A 20,730-nucleotide genomic window follows, 5' to 3' on the forward strand; every position below is an offset into this window, starting at 1 on the left:
ATGACTGAGTGGCATTGCACCTGTAAGCCAAAGAAAATTAAGACAAAAAAAAAAAAAAAAAAAGAGAGAGAGAAGGTAACCTCAGAGCAAAGACTTCAATGGGAGCAGGGAGATGGTCCCATGGACATCTGGAGAAGAGATGCCAGCCAGTGCAAAGGCCATAAGAAGGAATGTGTGTGGTGGATTGGAGGAACAGCAAGGAAGTCACGAGGCTGTAGAGGCATGAGTGACTGGGAGAGTACTTAGGGAGGAGCTGAGAGAAGCAATGGGGAGCAGACCATGGTGCCATTTTAAAGACTGGTCTCACTCTGAGGGAGATGGGAGAGAGCCAATGTAGGACTTTCAGGAGAGGAGGAGCATGAGCTGGCTGGTATTTAGAAAGGAAGGTTGGGCAATCTACTTCCGTAGTGATACTGCCTCGGAAACCCAAGAAGGGGTTGCTATGAGTTGGATCCGACTCAGTGGCAGTGGGTTGGGTGCTGAGCATGGACCGTAGCAGCAGAGAGTGGGGGTGTGTGTGGGGGAATTAGGAGGCCACTGTAGTTATCCAGAGGAGAGATGATAGGGCCTTGGACCTACCACAGTTCACAAAGCCCATTCCAGTCCATGAGCTCGAGTGGGTATCTTTGGCCTCATTTTACAGATAAGGAAATAGAAGAGTCTCCGAATGGCATTTTCTCAGACCTCACAGCTAGTCCAGGGTAAACTTAGTTGGGGCTTGACTTAGGAGAGAGACAGGGTTGAGGGACCGAGGGAAGGCCTGGTGGGAACTTGGGTCTGGAAGCAGGAAGCAGAGGAGATGGCAGGAATGGGTGGGGGTTTGGGAGAGACAGGTTCCAGCAGGAAGAGGGAGAGGAAATTGAGCAGCTTTGAAGAGCAGAGGAAGCTCGGGCCACAGACACCTGGCTATTCCACAGAGGCCATCACTGGCCCTCCAACCTCAGCTCTGTGCAGCAGAAAAACCATTTTCTGAGTCGTCCAGTGGCTGGGACAGCCCATTGCTCCCTCAGGCTCCCTGTAGAGTGGGCTGGTGGAGCCAGTGCCCCTGCTTAATCCAGTCCCTGCCCCCCACTTCCCTGGAGCCTTGGCTTCTGCTTATTGTATATTTGCCTGCAAGTGGTTTCATCCCCCTGAGTCACAGCCTCCTAACTGTCCATGGGAAATGCTGGCCCCAGGAGCCAAAGAACTGTCCGCTGCCACTGTGTGTCCCTGGGCCTCCAACAGAGTCAGGTTCTTGGTGGTGCTCAGTGAAAGTTTGTCAGGTGAATGAATGAATGCTCAGCCTCAGCAAAGATTAATAGTGAAGACCAGATGAACTAATAGGAGAAAAGGTGGTTAGCCTTTCCTGCGGGGAGTCCCCAGGCCTCAGACTCTCCTTACTTGACCCAGCCTCATCCCCTGCCCTCCCATCCCTGCTTCTCCTCACATATTCCCAGCTCCAGCATCTTCACCCCCTGGCCACCCATGTGGGAGTCCCCTTAATATCACCACCCCTCAGCTCCTGTCCGCCACCTGCTCCCTCTAACTCATGAATAGCTTGTGAGTCCACCCACTCCCTCTCTCTGAACTCCAGCATCACAGCCTGACCACATCATCTTCCCTCTGAGCTATCAGAGTGATGTCCTAACTGTCTGTCTCTAGTCACACTCCTCCAGCCCTCCCAGGCCATTCTCCCCACTGCAGCCACATGGGTCTTTTTCTTTAAGGACTTCTCATTGGCTTCAGGACAAAGTACAAACCCCTCAGCTGGGACCGTAAGGCCTTTGAAGACTGGGCCTCTGCCTCTTCCTCTAGCTTCCCCCACCTCCACATTCTTCTCCCTTCACTACAGACATCGCCTCCTTATATTTCAGGAACCTCCATGTTCTTTTCATGCCTCTGTGTCTTTGCACATTCCATTCCTCTGCCTGGAATGCCCTCCCTTGTCTGAATAATGAGCATCCATCCCTCAGATACTGTGGTAGTGAAATTTGTATGTCAACTTGGCTGGGTCTAGTTGAGTGACTGGGCAGCTGGTGGTAGTTATTCCCCATGATGAGACTGGCAATCAACTGCTTGTGGGATCTACCACAAGCAGCTGAGTAGCTGCCTTTGGGATGTGGTCTGCTTCCTGTACATAAGGAAAAGTCTTAGAGATAGTCTCTAATATATGGCACACTTGGACCCTGCATGTAGCCATGTTGTTGTTCAGCAGCCTGCTATGCTCTGCCAATCTTGGGACTTACAAAAGACTTGAATTAAGGGCCTGCATGTGTTTTGGTAACATCGGGGCTGTGCCATTTTATTTGTCGACCTTGGGCTTGTTAGCCTCAGCAGCCAGTAGCCGCCTGAGTGAAGAGATGCCTCTAGCTTCAGTGGGCCAGGTGCAAGAGGCAGAGCTGAAGCCCAAGGTTGAGGGGCTTTCACACAGCCCCTAGAGCCTGGCACTTTGAACTCAGACTTAAAGCCTCCAAACTGTAAGAGAATAAACTCCTGTTTGTTAAGACCATCCCATTTGTGGCATATTCTTGTCAGAGTGGCACTAGGGAACCAGAACAGATACCTAAAGACTCTCCAGGGAAACCATCCTGACCCCTAAGAGGTTGGCTCTTCATCCTCAGACTAGCACAACTTCTTGTGAACACATCTATTATATCATGTTTGTTATGTTGTATCTTAAGTATTTGGATGTCTTTCTCCCCCTATGAGATGTCTCTAAAATAGGTTCATGGCCTATTCTTATTGCAAAACTTGAACATGAATATAAATATGAGTGTTTAAATATTAAGCAACATGCAGTTTAAGTAGGTGTTCATAAATATGTAATCAATGAGTGAATTGATGAATCAAAAGGATGACTGGAATAATGGAAGAAAGAATGATTGGCTAGATGGGATGATGGGTGAATGGAAGTAAGGAAAAGGAAAGATAGATGGATGGTTGGATGGATATGTGGAAGGAACAAGGATCAAAGGAAGGAAAGACAGTCGAATGGAAGGAAAGAAGGATAGATATTTAATGGAAGGATGAAATGATAAAGGATGGATGGATGGATGGATAGAAAGAAAGATTGAAGTTTGGACACATAGAAGAAAAGATGAAAAGATGTAAGAAAAGGAAGGGAAGAAGAATGAATGGATGACAAATAGTTGGATGGGATGGACAAATAGAAGGATAAAAGGAAATGCAAGGATACAATAGTGGCTGGATGGGTGGATGGAGGTTAGAAGGATGAAAGGATAGAAGGAAGTATGTTAAAGGAAGATGGGAGGAAGAATGGATGGATGGGTGAGTGGATGGACTTATGACTGGATTAATGGATTGACATGATATGGTTTTTATCCCACTTAAGCTGGTCAGCTTTCTCACAAGGTGATCTGGGGCTCCCAGATGGTCTCTGAAGCTGGACCCCACTGCCAGTCCTAAATCATTTATCTTGCACATTTTGGCCTCAAGTAATACACTAATAATCTGTTTGTGATTTTCAAGAAAAAATAGAATGTTAGAGATTAGAGATGAGTTAGTTCAATAGGTTCAAGTGTGTTTTAGAGAAAATAGGACCCAGAGGGCTTAGCCAGCCTGCTACATCATATAGCCAGTTACTGGAGATACTGAACTTGAGCTCCTATCTTCTAACTCCATCCAGAGCTCTGCACTGTACCCTCTGATATGCTCAGGTCTCCTCTCTGAAGCCTCACTGAACAGTGCCTGGCTGTCTACTAATCTAGGGAAAGTTATTCATGGCAAAAATGAGAAAGGGGAATGACCCCAACCTAGGTGAAGGCTGGGGAGACCAGGGAAGGACCTGGCCTTTCCATATCACACATGAGCCCAGACACACTCTTGAGCAAGAGAAGGAGAAGCTGGCCCAGCACTGGCACCTGGGAACCCTGACAGGGTCATGACAAAGAAGTTTGGACAACATCAGAGAGAGGTCTGGGTGCCCAGAGATTCCTCCATAGGGGAGGTGAGCAGGAAGGTCATGGTGCCTCTCACTGAACTCAGAGTCTGGTGTGGAGGAGACTATACCCCCTACTACACCCCTGTCTCTGTGGTCAAGGTCCACAGGTTGACCCTCTGCCTATGTCCACAGTATTCTTCTCCCTTGGCAGCACTTATTTCTCCCTTTCTCAGCTCTTCATCTCTGGACTTCACTAATGATGCCTTTAGAAGATGCTTGGCCACCTGTGGTTCCCACACACCACCCTGTATCTGTTTCCCAGTGTGAGTGGAAATGGCTCTGGAGAGCTGTGCCTGGGATGCTGGTTACTCCTTCCTCCTCCCTCCTTCCATGCATAGCCCCATTCTGGATATTCCTGGTGGTTATTTGCCCTGGAACTCCCACCTTCACCCTCTCATGAAGCTTCCCAGCAGCCCCCAGAGGAACAGGGCTTAGAGTTTCTAATATGCAGATATGGACCCAGAACCTAGGGCTAGAGAGGTCAAGAGAGTTGCCAGGGTTCACACAGCTAGTATAGTTACCAAAGGCCATGGATTCCAGAAGGTAAGGAGAAGTAAACCAAACCAAACCAGATGTCATTTAATTGAACATATGGAGACTCCATGTGTCACAGAAGAGAACTGTGCTCCTTAAGGTTTCAAAGGCTTTGAGCTTTCAAAAGGAGAGCATCAGGCCTTTCTCTGAGGTACCTCTGGGTGAGTTTGAACCACCAGCCTTTCAGTTAGTAGCCAAGTGCTTAATGGCTTGTGCCATTCAAGGACTCCATGAGCAGAAGTAAATGGAGTCACTTTTTTTTAGCTTCTCTAATTTCATTAGTCCTGCTACCTGTTTTCTTTAAGGCAGCCCAAGGACAAAGCACACATTTTTGAAACCACAAACTTTTCAGTGTTATCTTTTTCCTCCTTCCTTGAAAACAATTCAGAACTTTCTTTTCTTCATGAACATAGTGACTGAAAAAAAGTCTGCTTTGGAAAGGCTGGGGAGTGTCCAAGTTTCTAAGAGAGGCTGGCCTGTTGGGATGGCTGGGGGGCTGGGTGCTGTCATCTTTGGTGCCCATGTGGTTGGCCAACCCCAGCCGACTGGCAATGACACTCAGCCCTCTATGGGCCTCAGGCCAGCTGCGGTTTTCAGTGTTGTCATTTTTCAGAGTTAAGAATCTGTGGTTTTTAATTGCAGCTCCGGATCCCACCCTGCTCTGCTCGCAACCACTGTTCTCCTCACAGGCAGGATGGAGGGATCCAAGGCAAGGCCTGAGGCTTGGTTGAGTTGAAAATTCATGAAAACAGAAATATGCATTCCATTCACTAGAGAAAAGTCCTAGGAAGTTTTAAGGAGGAGTATTGAGAGCTCTGGTGGTGTAGTGCCCAAGGCATTTGACTAACCAGAAGGCTGGTGGTTCAAACCCACCAGCCACTCCTTGGAAGGAAGATGGGGCAATCTACTTCTGTAGTGATACTGCCTCGGAAACCCAAGGAGGGGTCGCTGTGAGTTGGGTCCGACTTGACGGCACATAACAACAACAATAACAACAGTGTATACAGGTTGTCTAGTTTTAAAATAGGCTTCTATGTGAATTAATAATTGACTTGTACAAATATATAGCAGAAGTGTGCTAATACTGTACTGTGGGATTTTATTATAGCTCAATTTTAAGGATCTAGCCCCCAAGATCCACCATTCATCTGTCAGTTTGTTGTACTGTGGTGGCTTGTGTGTTGCTGTGAGGCTGGAGGCTATGCCACCGGTATTTCAAATACCAGCAGGGTCACCCATGGTGGACAGGTTTCAGTGAAGCTTCCAGACTAAAATAGACTAGGAAGAAGGAAGGGACCATCCACTTCTCAAAGAACTGGCCAGTGAAAACCATATGAATAACAGTGAAATATTGTCTGATATAATACTGGAAAACTTTATGACTAGCCCTGAAACATTGTCCAATATAGTGCCAGAAGATGAGCACCTCAAGTTGGAAGGCACTCAAAATATGACTGGACAAGAGCTGTCTCCTTAGAGTAGGGTTGACCTTAATGAATAATGTGGAGAGAGTAAAGCTTTGAGGACTTCCATTTGCAGATATGGCACTACTAAAAATGGAAAGAAACAACTACAAATATCCATTAATAATAGGAACATGGAATGTATGAAGTATGAGTCTAAGAAAATTGGAACTTGTCAAAAATGAAATGGAATGGATAAAGATTGATATCCTAGGCATTAGTGAGCTGAAATGGATGGTTTTGGCTGTTTTGAATCAGACAACAATATAATCTACTATGCTAGGAATGACAAATTGAAGAGGAATGGTGTGGTGTTCATCATTACAAAGAAAGTTTCAAGATCTATCCTGAAATGTAATGCTGTCAGTGATAGGATAATAGCCATGCTCCTACAAGGAAGATCAGTTAATACTACTATTATTCAAACAATTGTACTCATAAGGAACATGTACATAGACCAAGAGGCTGTCATTCAAACAGAACAAGGAGACACTGCCTGGTTTAAAATCAAGAAGGGAGTGTGTCAGGGTTGTATCCTTTCACCATACTTACTTAATCTGCATGCTGAGCAAATAATCCGAGAAGCTAGCCTATATGAAGAAGAATGTGGCATTAGGATTGGAGAAAGAATCATTAACAACCTGCAACACACTGATGACACAACTTTGCTTGTTGAAAGTGAGGATAACTTAAAGCACTTACTGATGAAGATTAAAGAATACAATCTGTAGTACGGATTACATCTCAATATAAAGAAAACAAAAATCTTCACAACTGGACCTATAAGCAGCATCACGATAAATGGAGAAAAGATTGAAGTTGTCAAAGAATTCACATTGCTTGGTTCTACAATTGACGCCAATGGAAGCAGCAGTCAGGACATTAGACAATTTATAGTACTGGGGAAGTTGATTGCAAAGGACCTCTTTCAAGTGCTGAAGAGCAAAGATATCTCTTTGAGGAAAAAGGTGAGCCTGACACAAGCCATGGTATTTTCAGTCACCTCATATGCACGTGAGAGCTGGACAATGAATAAGGAAGACCGAAGAAGAGTCGATGCTTTTGAGTTGTGGTGTTGGCGAAGAATGCTGAGAGTACCATGGTCTGCTAAAAGATCTAACAATTCTGTCCTGGATGAAGTGCAGCCAGAATGTTCCTTGGAGGCAAGAATGGCCAGACTTTGTCTCACTTACTTTGGTCATGTTGTCAGAAGAGACCATTCCCTGGAGAAGGATGTCATGCTTGGTAAGGTGCACAGTCGACAAAGGAGGGGAAGGCCCTCAAGGAAATGGATTGACACAGTGGCTGTGGCGATGGGCTCAAGTACAGGAAAGATCATGGAGCTGGTGGGGGACCGGGCAGTGTTTCATTCTGCTATGCATAGGGTCGCTATGAGTTGGAAACAACTTGATGGCACCTAACAACCACAACATTCAAATTTACACACCAAATGCCAAAGCCAAAGATGAAGAAATTGAAAGTTTTTACCAACTTCTGCTGTCTGAAATTGACTAAACATGCAATCAAGATGTGTTGATTATTACTGGTGATTAGAATGCAAAAGTTGGAAACAAAGACGAATCACCAGTAGTAAGAAAATATGGCCTTGGTGATAGAAATGATGCTGGAGATCACATGACAGAATTTTGCAAGACCAATGACTTACTCATCGCTAATACCATTTTTCAACATAAATGACAGCTATACAAGTGGACTTCACCAGATGGAGTACATAGGAATCAGATTAACTACATCTGTGGAAAGAGGCAATGAAGAAGCTCAGTATCTTCAGCCAAAAGAAGGCCAGGCGTTGACTGTGGAACAGACCATCAACTGCTCATATGCAAGTTCAAGTTGAAGCTGAAGACAATTAAAAAAAGTCCATGAGAGCCAAAATATGACTTTGATTATATCCCTCCTGAATTTAGAGGTCATCTAAAGAATAGATTTGATGCATTGAACACCAATGACAGAAAACCAGAATAATTGTGGGATGACATCAAGAACATCATCCATGAAGAAAGCAGGTCATTAAAAAGACAGGAGAGGAAGAAAAAACCAAAATGGATGTCAGAAGAGACTTTGAAACTTGCCCTTGAATAGAGAGTAGCTAAAGCAAATGAAGAAATGACAAGATAAAAGAGCTGAGCAGAAGATTTCAAAGAGCAGCTCATGAAGACAAAGTCAATTATTATAATGAAATGTGCAAAGACCTGGAGTTAGAAAATCAAAAGGGAAGAACATGCTTGGCATTTCTCAAGCTGAAAGAACTGAGGAAAAAATTCAATCCTCAAGTTACAATATTGAAAGATTCTATGGGCAAAATAATGAATGATGCAGGAAACATCAAAAGAAGATGGAAGGAATACACAGTCACTGTACCAAAAAGAATTGGTTGATGTTCATCCATTTCAGGATGTAGCATATAATCAACAACCAATGGTATTGAGAGAAAAAGTCAAAGCTGCACTGAAAGAATTGGGGAAAAACAAGGCTCCAGCAATTGATGGAATATCCATTGAAATGTTTCAACAAACTGTGATGCTGCGCTTGAGGGACTCACTTGTCTATGCCAAGAGATTTGGAAGACAGCTACCTGGCCAACTGACTGGAAGAGATCCATATTTGTACCCATTCCAAAGAAAGGTGATCTCACAGAATGTGGAAATTATCGAACAATATCATTAATATCACACAAAAGTGAAATCTTACTAAAGATAATTAAAAAATGGTTGCAGGAGTACATTGACAGGGAACTTCCAGAAATGCAAACTGGATTCAGAAGAGGATATGGAATGAGGGATATTATTGCTGATGTCAGATAGATCTTGGCTGAAAGCAAAGAATACTTGTGTTTTATTGCCTATGCAAAAGCATTCGATTGTGTAGATTATAACAAATTATGGATAACATTGAGAAGAATGGGAATTCCAGAACACTTAATCGTGCTCATGAGGAAACTGTACAGAGACCAGGAGGCTGTCGTTTGAACAGAACAAGGGGATACTGTATGGTTTGATATCAGGAAGGGAGTGTGTCAAGGTTGTATTCTTTCACCATACTCATTCAATCTGTATGCTGAGCAAATAATTCAAAAACCTTGACTATATGAAGAAGAATGTGGCATCAGGATTGGAGGAAGGCTCATTAATAACCTGCAATAGGCAGATGACACAACTTTGCTTGCTGAAAGTGAAGATGACTTGAAGTACTTACTGATGAAGATTAAAGACTACAGTTTGCAGTATGGATTGCATCTCAACATAAAGAAAATGAAAATTCTCACAACTGGACTAATAAACAGCTTTTTGATAAACAGAGGAAAGATCAAAGTTGTCAAAGATTTCATATTACTTGGTTCCACAATCAGCACCAATAGAAGCAGCAGTCAAGAAATCAGATGATGCATTTCACTTGGCAAATCTGCTGCAAAAGACTTCTTTAAAGTGCTGAAGAGCAAAGATATCTCTTTGAAGAATAAGGTGTGCCTAACCCAAGCTGTGGTATTTTCAGTCACCTCATATGCATGTGAAAGTTGGACAATGAATAAGGAAGACTGAAGAAGAGTTGGTGCTTTTGAGTTGAGTTGGTGCTGGTGAAGAATACTGAAGGTACCATGGACTGCCAGAAGAACTAACAAATCTGTCCTAGAAGAAGTGCAGCCAGAATGCTCCTTGGAAGTGAGACTGGCCAGACTTTGTCTCACCTGCTTTGGTCATGTTGACAGAAGGGACCATTCCATGGAGAAGGGTATCATGGTTGGTAATGTGAAGGGTCAGCGAAAAGAGCAAGGCCCTCAGTGAGATGGATTGACACAGTGGCTGCAACGATGGGCTCAGGTATAGCAGGGATTGTGAGGCTGGCAGAGGACGAGGCAGTGTTTTGTTCTGTTATACACAGGGTCACTATGGGTCGGAGCAACTTGACAGCACCTAACAACAACAACAGGCCCCTATCAGCCTCCCTGTCTCTCTTCTTGCCCCTTATAGTCTATTTCTGCACACCAGCCAGAACAATCCAGGAGCAACCTGAGGGACACATATTGGAAAAAAAAAAAAAAAATTTACTGCTGTTGAGTCGATTTCAACTCATAATGACCATATAGGACAGAGTAGAACTACCCCATAGGGTTTCCAAGGCTGTAAACCTTTACAGGAGCTGACCGCCTCATCTTTCTCCCACGGGGAAGCTGGTGGGTTTGAACTGCTAGCCTTCTAGTTAGCAGTCAAATGCCTAATGCTCAGAACAGCAATCAGAATGCTTTTTCTGTAAAGGGCTAGATATCTTGAGCTTGGTGGGCCACAGTGTCTGCGCAACTACTCAGTTCTGCCATTGTCTCACAAAAGCAACCACAGACAACAGCGAACAAATGGGTGTGACTGTGTTCTAATAAAACTTTATTTACAAAGCAGGCCAGATCTGGCTCTTGGGTTGCAGTTTGCCACCGTCAGCTGTAGGAAAAATAGGCAGATATAAATCACCAGTTTGGTGAGGGTTCCAAATGCTGAGGATTTGTGAAAGAGCTAGGTGCGGTTCACTGTGGAGAAGACTCGAGAGTTACTCAGTGCCTTAAAACATTATGTGATGGGAGAGGACCCTATGCAGTGGTCTGAGAGGCAGGCCATAATAGGGGGAAGTTACAGGGAGGTTTGTTTTCATTCGTGACAAGAAAGGCTAGTTCTATGGATTGAAGTGTGTTCCCAAAAATGTTCACCTGAATTCCCAACCCCTGTGAAAAGGAGCTTTCATGGCTCAGTAGTTAAAACCCTCGGCTACTAACTGAAAGGTTAGCAGTTCAAAACCCATCAGCCACTCCTCAGAAGAAAGATCTGGCAGTCTGCTTCCGTAAAGATTTTTAGCCTTGGAAACCCTATGGGTCAGTTCTAGTTTGTCCTATAGTGTTGCTATGAGCTGGAATTGACTCTCAAAGGCAATGAGTTCTTTTGTTTGTTTGTTGTCTCTGTGACTATGACCCTGTTCGAGAATAGAGGCTTTTGTTGTTGGTACATTAATGAAGCCATACCAGAGCAGGGTGGGTCCTAAACTCAATTGCTCTGAGAGGTGACTTATAAAAGGCACACACGGAGGGTGAAGACAGATGCCAGGAACAGCGAGGCATGCCCAGGGCTACCAACAAGGATGGGTCCTCCCCTAGAGTCTGTGCCCTGACTCACGCTTCTAGCCTCCAAAAACTCCAGAATTGTGAGACAGTAAATGTGTGTCCTTTAAAGCCAACTGCTTGTGGTGTATTTTGTTAACACAGCACTAGGTAACCGAGGCACCCCATAGACAACAGAGGGCTGTCATTATATGGGAGGGGATACGGGACTGGATGTTCTTCAATGCCTGGTCCTGCTCTTGGAGTGAGGGGATCCCTGCTTTTGCTCAAAATTTCCCACGGCCCCAGCTTCACTCTGAGCGGAGGCCAATGTCTGCACCAAGACCAAGTGACGAGCCCTGCATGTCCTGGCCTCACTCTCTGGCCCTTCTCACCTCCTGCTCCTCTGCTCCACTCCTCATCTCCAGTCCTGCTGGCCTCCGGGCTGCTTCCTGAGCTGGGGACACAGCCCTGTCCCAGTGCCTCTGAGCTGATTGTTCCAGCTCCCAAAATCTCTGCCCCAGACCTTCCCACGGCCAACTCCCTCCCTCCTTCCAAGTCTTGGTACAAAGGCCACCCAACCCCCAGCATGACCTGGCCTCCTACCCTGAAGTACTGTTTGTTCTCCTCAGCACCAACTTCCATTTGATGTGCTAATTTACTTATGTATTTGGTTGATGGTCTGACTTCTGCTACTAGAATGATACCTCCATGAGGAATGGACTTTTGTCTCTTTGGGTCACTGCTGTACCCCAGTGTTTAGGATACTACCTGGATCATGAACCCAAACACTCAAACCCATTGCTGTCAAGCTGACTCCTATTCATGACGACTTCACGTGCTACAGAGTAAAACTGCTCCATAGGGTTTTCTTGGCTGTAAGCCATGGATGGAGATCACCAGGCCTTCCTTCCGTGGCACCTCTGAGCAGTTTTGAACTGTCAACTTTCAGGTTAGTAGTTGAGCACAAATCAGTTGTGCCACCCAGGGGCCTGCCCAGCTCATAATAGGTGTGGAATAAATATTTACTAAAAAAGATGGTAGCCACAATATCTCCCATCCTACTTGCTTGTCGCAAATGCAATGTGGTGCTCACTGCCCTTTGAGAAGTGGGGTCTGCTTCCTCCTCTTGAGTCTGGGAGGGCTGTAAGTAGGTCGGAAGTGACTTCCAAGACTGAGTCATAAAAGATGGTGGCTTCTGCCCAGTTCTCTTGGGATGCTCATTCTTGGGTTCCAGCTACCATGATGGGAGGAAGCCCAAGTCACACAGAGAGGCTACAGGAAGATGCTCCAGCTGACAGCCTCAGCTAACCTCTCAGCAACAGGAGCCTCAACTGCCAGACACATCTGTGAGGCAGCCTTCAAGATGACTCCAGCCCCAGCCACCATCAACTACAACCACATGAGAGGCTTCAAGTGAAGCAATCAAACTCAGAACTGTGAGAAATAGCAATGAAATGATGGTTACTGTTTTAAGTCATTAAATGCTGGGGATTGGCTTGTTAGGTGAAGAACACTGAATGGATGAATGGTGATGTGTCGTTTGTCACCCCTGTGTCCCATCCCTCACTGGTTTTGGGCCCCACTTTATACCAGTCCCCTACAGGAAACGCCCCCTCAGAGTTTGCCCCAATGTTTCTGTGCACTGCTTCACACATTTTCCGGAAAGTTCTCTTGGTGGGCCTCTGCTCTCAACTGTGGAGGCTGCTGAAAATATCATTCCACCAGGCATGACGCTCTCTGTCAATGCTCTCAGGCCCCAAGAAGGGGAGGGACAAAGCTCCCTTCAAGTAGCTCCCTCTCCCGGAGGGCCAGGACAAATGCCCCCTGCATCAAGGCTGCAGGCTCCTCAGTCATTGACCTCAACACTGTTTGCCCCCCAAACTGTTCATGGCTCTTGGCTCCTGCTGCTGCCCCACTAGCAGTGGTGGGAAACTGAGGCATGGCTTTGCCTTCAACTCCCGGATGCCTCAGTGTGACCTGGAAACTCCTCCTCTTCCACAGCAGCCCTCAGGCCTCTGGAGCTGAACTTGAGCCCAGGGAGAGGAGATGGTCTCCCTTCCTCTGTCAGAGACAGGCCCTTCCATGGACCTTCTTTCCAAGATGACTGACAGATGGACAGCATCCACTCCATGAGATTTCACCCAAATCCTGCAATGATGCCCAGTGAGGATGTAGCTCAGCATTGGGGTCCCAGCCAATGATCCCCAGATAGCCTGGCATGGTGTTTTCCTGCAAGTCTGGGCTATTCAGTATTATCATCCATGACCACCCAGCCCCACTTCTCTTCTCCATCCAATGCCCTTTGGTCCCAGGTTGAGGCAGTCTATGGCCCTTGCATCTCTAGGAGAGACTATAATGGCCCAGAGGCAGGGTTGGCTGGGGCTGAATGCACAAGATTCAGAGTAAACCAGAGCCAGGTTAGAATCCCCTGGCTCTGTGACACTGGTCAAGGCACTTAACTTCTTTGAGCTTCTTGATCTCTGAAATGGGCCATTGTGAGGATCAATGAGGTAACTTATATAATGTGCTTAATGTAGAGCCAGTTGCCCGTGAAGGCATTTTCAACTCTTGGTGACCCGATGGGTATCAGAGTAGAACTGTGCCCCAGAGGTTTTCAATGGCTGATTTTTTGGAAGCAACTCTGTGGTAGTTCAGTTTGTGTGTCAGCTTGGCTGGGCTTGGTTGAATGGCGGGGCAGCTGGATGTAGCATTCTGACTGCTAATCAACTCCATGGTGGAATCTACTGTGAGCAGCTGAGTAGCTGCCTTAGGGAATGTGGTCTGCTTCCTGTATGTAAAGAGAAGCCTTGGTGAACGGTCTCTAGCTTATGGCACACTTGAACCCTGCATGTAGCTGTGTTGTTCAGTAGCCTGCCATGCTCTGCCAACCTTGGGACTTTCATGGACTTGATTTAATGGGCTGCCATGTGGTTTGGTAACATCGGGACTATGCGTTTTTACTTGTCAACCCTGGGCTTGTCAGCCTCAGCAGCCAGCCGTTGTCTGAGTGAAGAAATGCCTCTAACTCAATTGGTCCAGGAGCAGGAGGCAGAGCTGAAGCATAAGGTTGAGGGGCTTTCACCCAGCCCCTAGAGCATGGCACTTTGAACTCGGACTTCTAGCCTCCCAAACTGTAAGCGAATAAACTCTTATTTGTTAAGGCTATCCCATTGGTGGTATATTCTTGTCAGAGCGGCACTAGGGAACCAGAACAAACTTGTCACACCTTTCTTCCGAGGTGTCTCTGGTTGTGTTTGAACCTCCAACCTTTTGGTTAGCAGCCTAGTGCATTAACTGTTCGTATCAATTTTTGAATTACCTGGACAGTGACAGTCCTCAGCATCATTATTGTCAGTGAATTGCTGAGGTCACGCAACCAGTCAAGGCCAAGGCAGCTGTGTGTCCTTGTCTCCCACCTCTCACCCCACTCTGTCTCCTCCCTCCTCCCATCTCCCTGTTCTGTTATCCCAGGGCCAAGTTTTCTCACTTGTTATGCTCCTTCTGATTTGTTACTCATGCACACAAGCACACATGCACACACTTGTCTGTTGCAAATCAGTGTGTAGCTTTCACATGCATATGAGACTATTGAAACTATGATGGCTTGGGTCAGGTGCACTTTAGTCTTCAAAGTGACATCTTTTCTCCTAAATGCTTGAAAGAGGTCATTGGGAACAGATTTGCCCAGTGCCTTATACCCTCTGATTTCCTGACTGCTGCTTCCACGGACAAGTAAAACGAAACCCCTGACAACTTCAATCTTTCAATCTCCGTTTATTTTGATGTTGCTTATTGGTCCAGCTGTGAGGATTTTTTTAATATTGCATTATTATCCATACTGAAGGCTGTACATTTTCATCAGTAAGTGCTTCAAGTCGTCTTCTCTTTCAGCAAGGGAGATTGTATCACCTGCGTATAGCAGATTAATGGTTCTTCCTCTAGTCCTGATGCCGCATTATTCTTCATAGAATCCAGCTTCTAGAATTATTTGCTCAGTGTGTTAGATTGGGTTCTCTAGAGAAACACAAAAACCAGCAAGGTGTATATATATATTTATAGAGAGAGAGAGAGAGAGAGAGAGATTTACCTTAGGAAAATGGCTCACAAGCGTATAGAAGCCGACAAGTCCAAGCTGACAAGTCCAAGTCTCTGGAGGAAACGGGCTGGTGGCAGCCTTAGTTTCCATAAGCACAGGGGGCCGAGAAATTCAAGGCTGGCAGGCAGTACACTGGTTGTTGACTCCAACAAAAGACGAATCCAAGATATCCAGGCCGGGCGGTGGGCTGCTCACTCACGTCCGCACACCAGGGTTCCAATCCCTCAAAGAATGTGTCTCTTCCCAGGATGTCCCTGGTTATCTTGGAAGCAGGCCACACCCCTAGGGAAACTCCCCTTGGGCAGACTGGCCACTCAGAACACAGCCATCTGATCCCATCATGGGAACAACCACACAGAACTGGGGTCCAGCCAAGTTGACACACAGCTCCAACTATCACACTCAGCATACAGTTTGAATACGTATGGTGAAAGGATACAACCCTGACGCACACCTTTCCTGATTTTAAACCATGCCGTTTCCCCTTTGTCTGTTTGAACAACTGCCTCTTGGTCTAAGTACAGATTCTACATGAGCACAATGACGAGTTCTATGATTCCCATTCTTCGCAATGTTATCCATAATTTGTTGTGATCCACACAGTCAAATGTCTTTGGGTATTCAATAAAACACAGGAAAACATCTTTCTGTTATTCTTTGCTTTCAGCCAACTTCCATCTGACAATAGCAATGATATCTCTTGTTCCACATTTTCTTCTGAATCTGGCTTGAATTACTGGCAGTTCCCTGACAATATATTGCTGCAACAATTTTTGAATTACCTTCAGCAAAATTTTACTTGCTTGTGATGATATTGATTATATTGTTTGATAATTTTCACATTCTGTGGATCACCGTTCTTTGGAATGGGCACAGATATGAGTCTTTTCCCATTGGTTGTCCAGGTAACTTGTCTTCCAAATTTCTTGACATATATAAGTGAGCACCTCCAGTGCTGCATCCATTTGTTGAAACATCTCAACAGGTATTTTGTCAATTCCTAAAACCTTGTTTTTCACCAATTCCTTCAGTGTAGCTTGGACTTCTTCCTTCATTATCATCAGTTCTTGATTGTATGCTACTTCCTGAAATGGCTGAATGTCAACCAATTCTTTTGATAGTGACTCTGTGTATCCCTTCCATCATTTTTTGATGTTTCCTGTGTCATTCAATATTTTGCCCCTTAGAATCTTTCAATATTGCAACTTGAGCTTGAATTTTTTCCTCAGTTCTTTCATCTTGAGAAATGCCAAGCATGTTCTTCCCTTTTGGTTTTCTAACTCCAGGTCTTTGCACATTTCATTATAATACTTTACATTGTCTTCTTGGGTCACTCTTTGAAATCTTCTGTTCAGTTCTTTTATTTCATCATTTCTTTCATTCACTTTAGTTACTCTCCATTCAAGAGTAAGTCTCAAGGTCTCTTCTGACATCCATTTTTGTCTTTTCTTCCTTTCCTATCTTTTTAATGACCTTTTCCTCACTTCATGTATGATGTCCTTGATGTCATCCCACAACTTATCTGGTTTCAGTCACTGGTGTTCAATGAGTCCAATCTATTCTTCTGATTGTCTCTAAATTCAGGTGGGATGCAATCAAAGTAATAATTTGGCTTTCAAGGAGTTGTTTTATTCCTTCAGCTTCAACTTGAACTTGCATATGGTCAACTGATGGTCTGTTCCACAGTCAGCTCCTGGCCTTGATCTGATTAATGATATTGAGCTTCTCCATCACCTCTTTTGACAGATGAAATAGATTGGATTTCCATGTATTCCATCTGGCAAGGTCCACATGTAGAGTCACTATTTGTGTTGTTGAAAAAAGATATTTCCAATGAATAAGCCATTGGTCTTGCAAAATTCTATCATGTGATCTCCAGTGTCCTTTCTTTCACCAAGGTCTTATTTTAATGACCAGTGCTGCTTCTTTCCTTCCAACTTTTGCATTCCAATCATCAATAATTATTAATTTATCTTGAGTGCATGTATGGTCAATTTCAGACTGCAGAAGTTGGTAAAATCTTCAATCTCTCCATCTTTGGCTTTAGTGACTGGTGCATAAATTTGAATAATAGTCATATTAAATGTTTTTTTTGTAGAGGTATAGATATTATCTTATCATTGACAACATTGTTCTTCAGGATAGATCTTGAAATGTTCTTTTTGATGATGAAGGTGATACCATTCTTCTTTGTTGTTCCCAGCACAATAGACCATAGGATTGTCCAATTCAAAATGGCCAATACCCATCCATTTTAGCTCACTAATGCCTACAACACTGATCTTTACACATTCTTATTTCGTTTTTGACAACTTCCAATTTTCCTAGATTCATACTTTGTACCTCCCATGTTCTGATTATTAATGAATATTTGCAGCTGTTTCTTCTCATTTTGAGTCATGCCCCATCAGCAAATGAGGGTCCCAAAAGCTTTCCTCCATCCACGTCATTAAGGTCGACTCTGCTTTGAGGAGGCAGCTCTTCCAACCTGAGGGGCTCATCTTCCAGGACTATATCAGACAATGTTGTACTGTTTTCAGTGGCAAACTTTTTCAGAAGTGGACCGCCGCTTCCTTTTTCCAAGTCTGTCTTGGTCTGGAAGCTCTGCTGAAAGCTGTACACTGTGAATGACTTTGCTTGTATTTGAAATACTGGTGGCGTAGCTTCCAACATCACAGCAACAAGCAAGCTACCAAGTCTGACACACTGACAGATGAGTGGTGGATGTGCCTCTAGGTACTCAAATCTCCAACTTTTCAGGTAGCAGCTGAGCTGTGGCACTGAGCTTGTAGCCCTAAAAAGTTTCACAGTGGAGATATGTGTATGACTCTGTCTGCCTCTCACCTGTGAGTGTCTTGGGAACAGGGACCTTCTACCATGTCCCCTGTGAGGGCTCCTCATGTCTAGATAAGCCAAGATGCAGAGAAACGCTTCTGTGTCAGATGCACAGATGTTGACTGATGTGTGATCTCACAGTTCCATCTGGGACTGAATGCTCTGGAGAAAGAAGGTCCCAAGTAGCACCTTGGGATGAGTCACCAGCAAAAGTGAGGGGTAGGGGAAGTCTGACGAGGAAAGCTCTTAAGTCACCTGGCCTTTGGAGAATTCCTCGACGGTGGCCCAGCCTAGAATGTTCAAGTGGCACTGACTCAGGGAGTGACTTATCCCAACCCCCTCCCAGAATCTAGCAGCCTGGAGACAACTCAGCCAAAGTCTCTGGAACCCACAGGCCTGAGCTGTTTTGTTTCTTCCAGAGATAGTTCCATCCTGTAGCCTTTGTCATTCTCATTGTCATCATCCCATTGCAATTTATTTGTTTAATTCAGGGCTTTGAACCAATTCAGCCATGGCCAATGCTGCACAGATAGATTTGGAATAGATCCAAATGGGTAGAATGTGGGTGGACAAGAACAATAATTGGAATGTGGAAAATTACGAGTCGAAGCCCTTGAATGGGAGACTCAGATGAGGCAGAGTGAGTCCTTTCAGAAGCCTGATGCAGGAGATTGGATCATCGCCAGGACTGTGGAGAGCCACACACATTCAAAGCAGCGCAGTTGGCTGCCATCTTTGAGCCGGGCACCATTTTTTCTGACTTTGCCGATCAAGAGATTTGGTTGCTATGTGATATGCACGCTGCCCTTGTTTTATAAGGCAAAGATTAAGTTTCTAGCAGGGTGTCAACTCATAATTTTTCCCGTTCAGTTATTACAAATTCCTGTCTGTCCCAATTTCATTTTGTTGGCCATGACTGAACTGAGAAGAACCAGTTTGAAGCCCTGCATTAATTTGATAAACACTTCTGTAGCCCTTCTGATATGCCAGGAACTAGATGAACTCAAACCTCCAATTCTTAAACATGTGAATTCATTTACAACAGCAGCACTGTGGAGTGGGCACTGTTTATTAACCACAAGGCCCAGAGAACTTGAGGCTGACGCCATGTGAGTAATGAACAGCAGCGTAGGCACCCCACTTTCTTCTGAGAGGTAGCTGCTGATAACAGGGCACAAAATTATCCCATCAGCTTTCCCACAGCTATCACCTGGGGTCTTGTGAGCTTCTATGTCTTTATCTGTAAAAGGGGGCATTAATAGCCAGTTCAAGGCCCAGGGCTGGGCACAGGGGATGGCTCCTCTCCTCTCTTGCTTGTTCACTATCTGGCCACGGCTGACCTAGAGTCCCCACTGACCTGGAAGTACCTGTTGACACAACTCTGCTGGAACAACTTTCAGGATGAGTTAGGAGCTCCCAGCTCCAGGGCTGAGCTGCACTGGGCTGCCACTCCCAGGTGAGAGGGGCTGGCTTCTTTACAGGAGGGTGGGTTAGGCTCATAGCAGTCCCATGTGGGGCTGTTGGCCAGGATAGAATGCCCTCGGGGTCAGGAGGCCTCCCCAGGATGGCCCGCCCCCTCTTTGAGGAAGTCCACACACTGGGTGGTTCCCAAAGGATTCCCTGCCCAAGTGCCCAGGACGGGCCAAGGTACACGGAGCCTTTGTTTGTGGAGCTTGGGGTGTGGGGCAGACAGGGAGGGTAGGGCAGGCAAGAGGAACTCCCTGCCTGGCAGAGCCCATAGGGCACCTGGCCAGGGTCATGGGATCCCTGGAAAACAGCTTCTGATTCCCCAAGAGCTCCCACCTCCAGCCCTCCAGCTCCAGGCCAGGTTGAACCAGGGGCCCTCAGGGTGGCAGAGAGGCAAGACTCCAAAGCACAGCTTGTCCTGCCCAGGAGGAAAGGAACTGGAGAGGGCAGGCACTGACTGAAGGTCACACAGGAGCTCTGGCCACCGGCCACCTGGAGCTGGGCCTGTCACAGGATGCCTCATGTGCACCGGGACCTCACAGGTAGACCTTTGCCATTCTGGCCAAGTGAGGTGACAGCCTTCAGCACTGTTGAGACATGTGCGGGACTGAAGGAAGTTCACTTTACAGTTATGGGGGAAGGAAGCCTCCATTCCTGGACACACCTCCTGTAGCTATATGCTTGTGTATGTGGACAACAGATCCTGTAATTATCTTGTAGCTACCACTATGATATTGCCCTGGGGGTTGGTTAAAAGTGCTATTTGTAAGCATTAAAAAATAACACCACCATTTTTATAACCCCATTTTTATGTGCATTTGTTTGGTAAGGCATCAAAAAAAGAAAGAAAACCAACCCAAACCCGTTTTCCTTGAGTCAGCTCTGACTTCTGGCGACCCCGTGTGTTACAGGGTAGAGCTGCCCCACAGGGTTTTCTTGGCTGTCATCGTTACAGAAGCAGATTGCCAGGTCTATTCTGCAGAGCGGCTGGGTGGAGCTGGCAATCAAGTATAACCTGATTGTGACACCCAAGAAATTTGGGTAAAGACATTAAGACCCTTAAAACTTAGGTCTGGTTGGGGAGGACTGCTGGACACAGGTGGGCTGGCCAGTGGGCCCGTACCTGCCCCAGGGAATGATGGGAAGGCTGGCTGGGTGTTGGGATACAGCCCTGATGCCAGCCTGTGAGGTGTGGGTGGAAGCCTCCCAAATCAGCTCAGATCAGAGAACAGACCTCAGCTGCCAGCCTGTCTTGGCCTATCCCTCCTCTGTGACCTTGGCCAAGGACCCCCCC

The sequence above is a fragment of the Orycteropus afer genome, unplaced genomic scaffold (genome assembly GCF_000298275.1).
Source record: "Orycteropus afer afer isolate SDZICR_OR568_19922 unplaced genomic scaffold, OryAfe1.0 scaffold00127, whole genome shotgun sequence".
Classification (NCBI taxonomy): Eukaryota; Metazoa; Chordata; class Mammalia; order Tubulidentata; family Orycteropodidae; genus Orycteropus; species Orycteropus afer.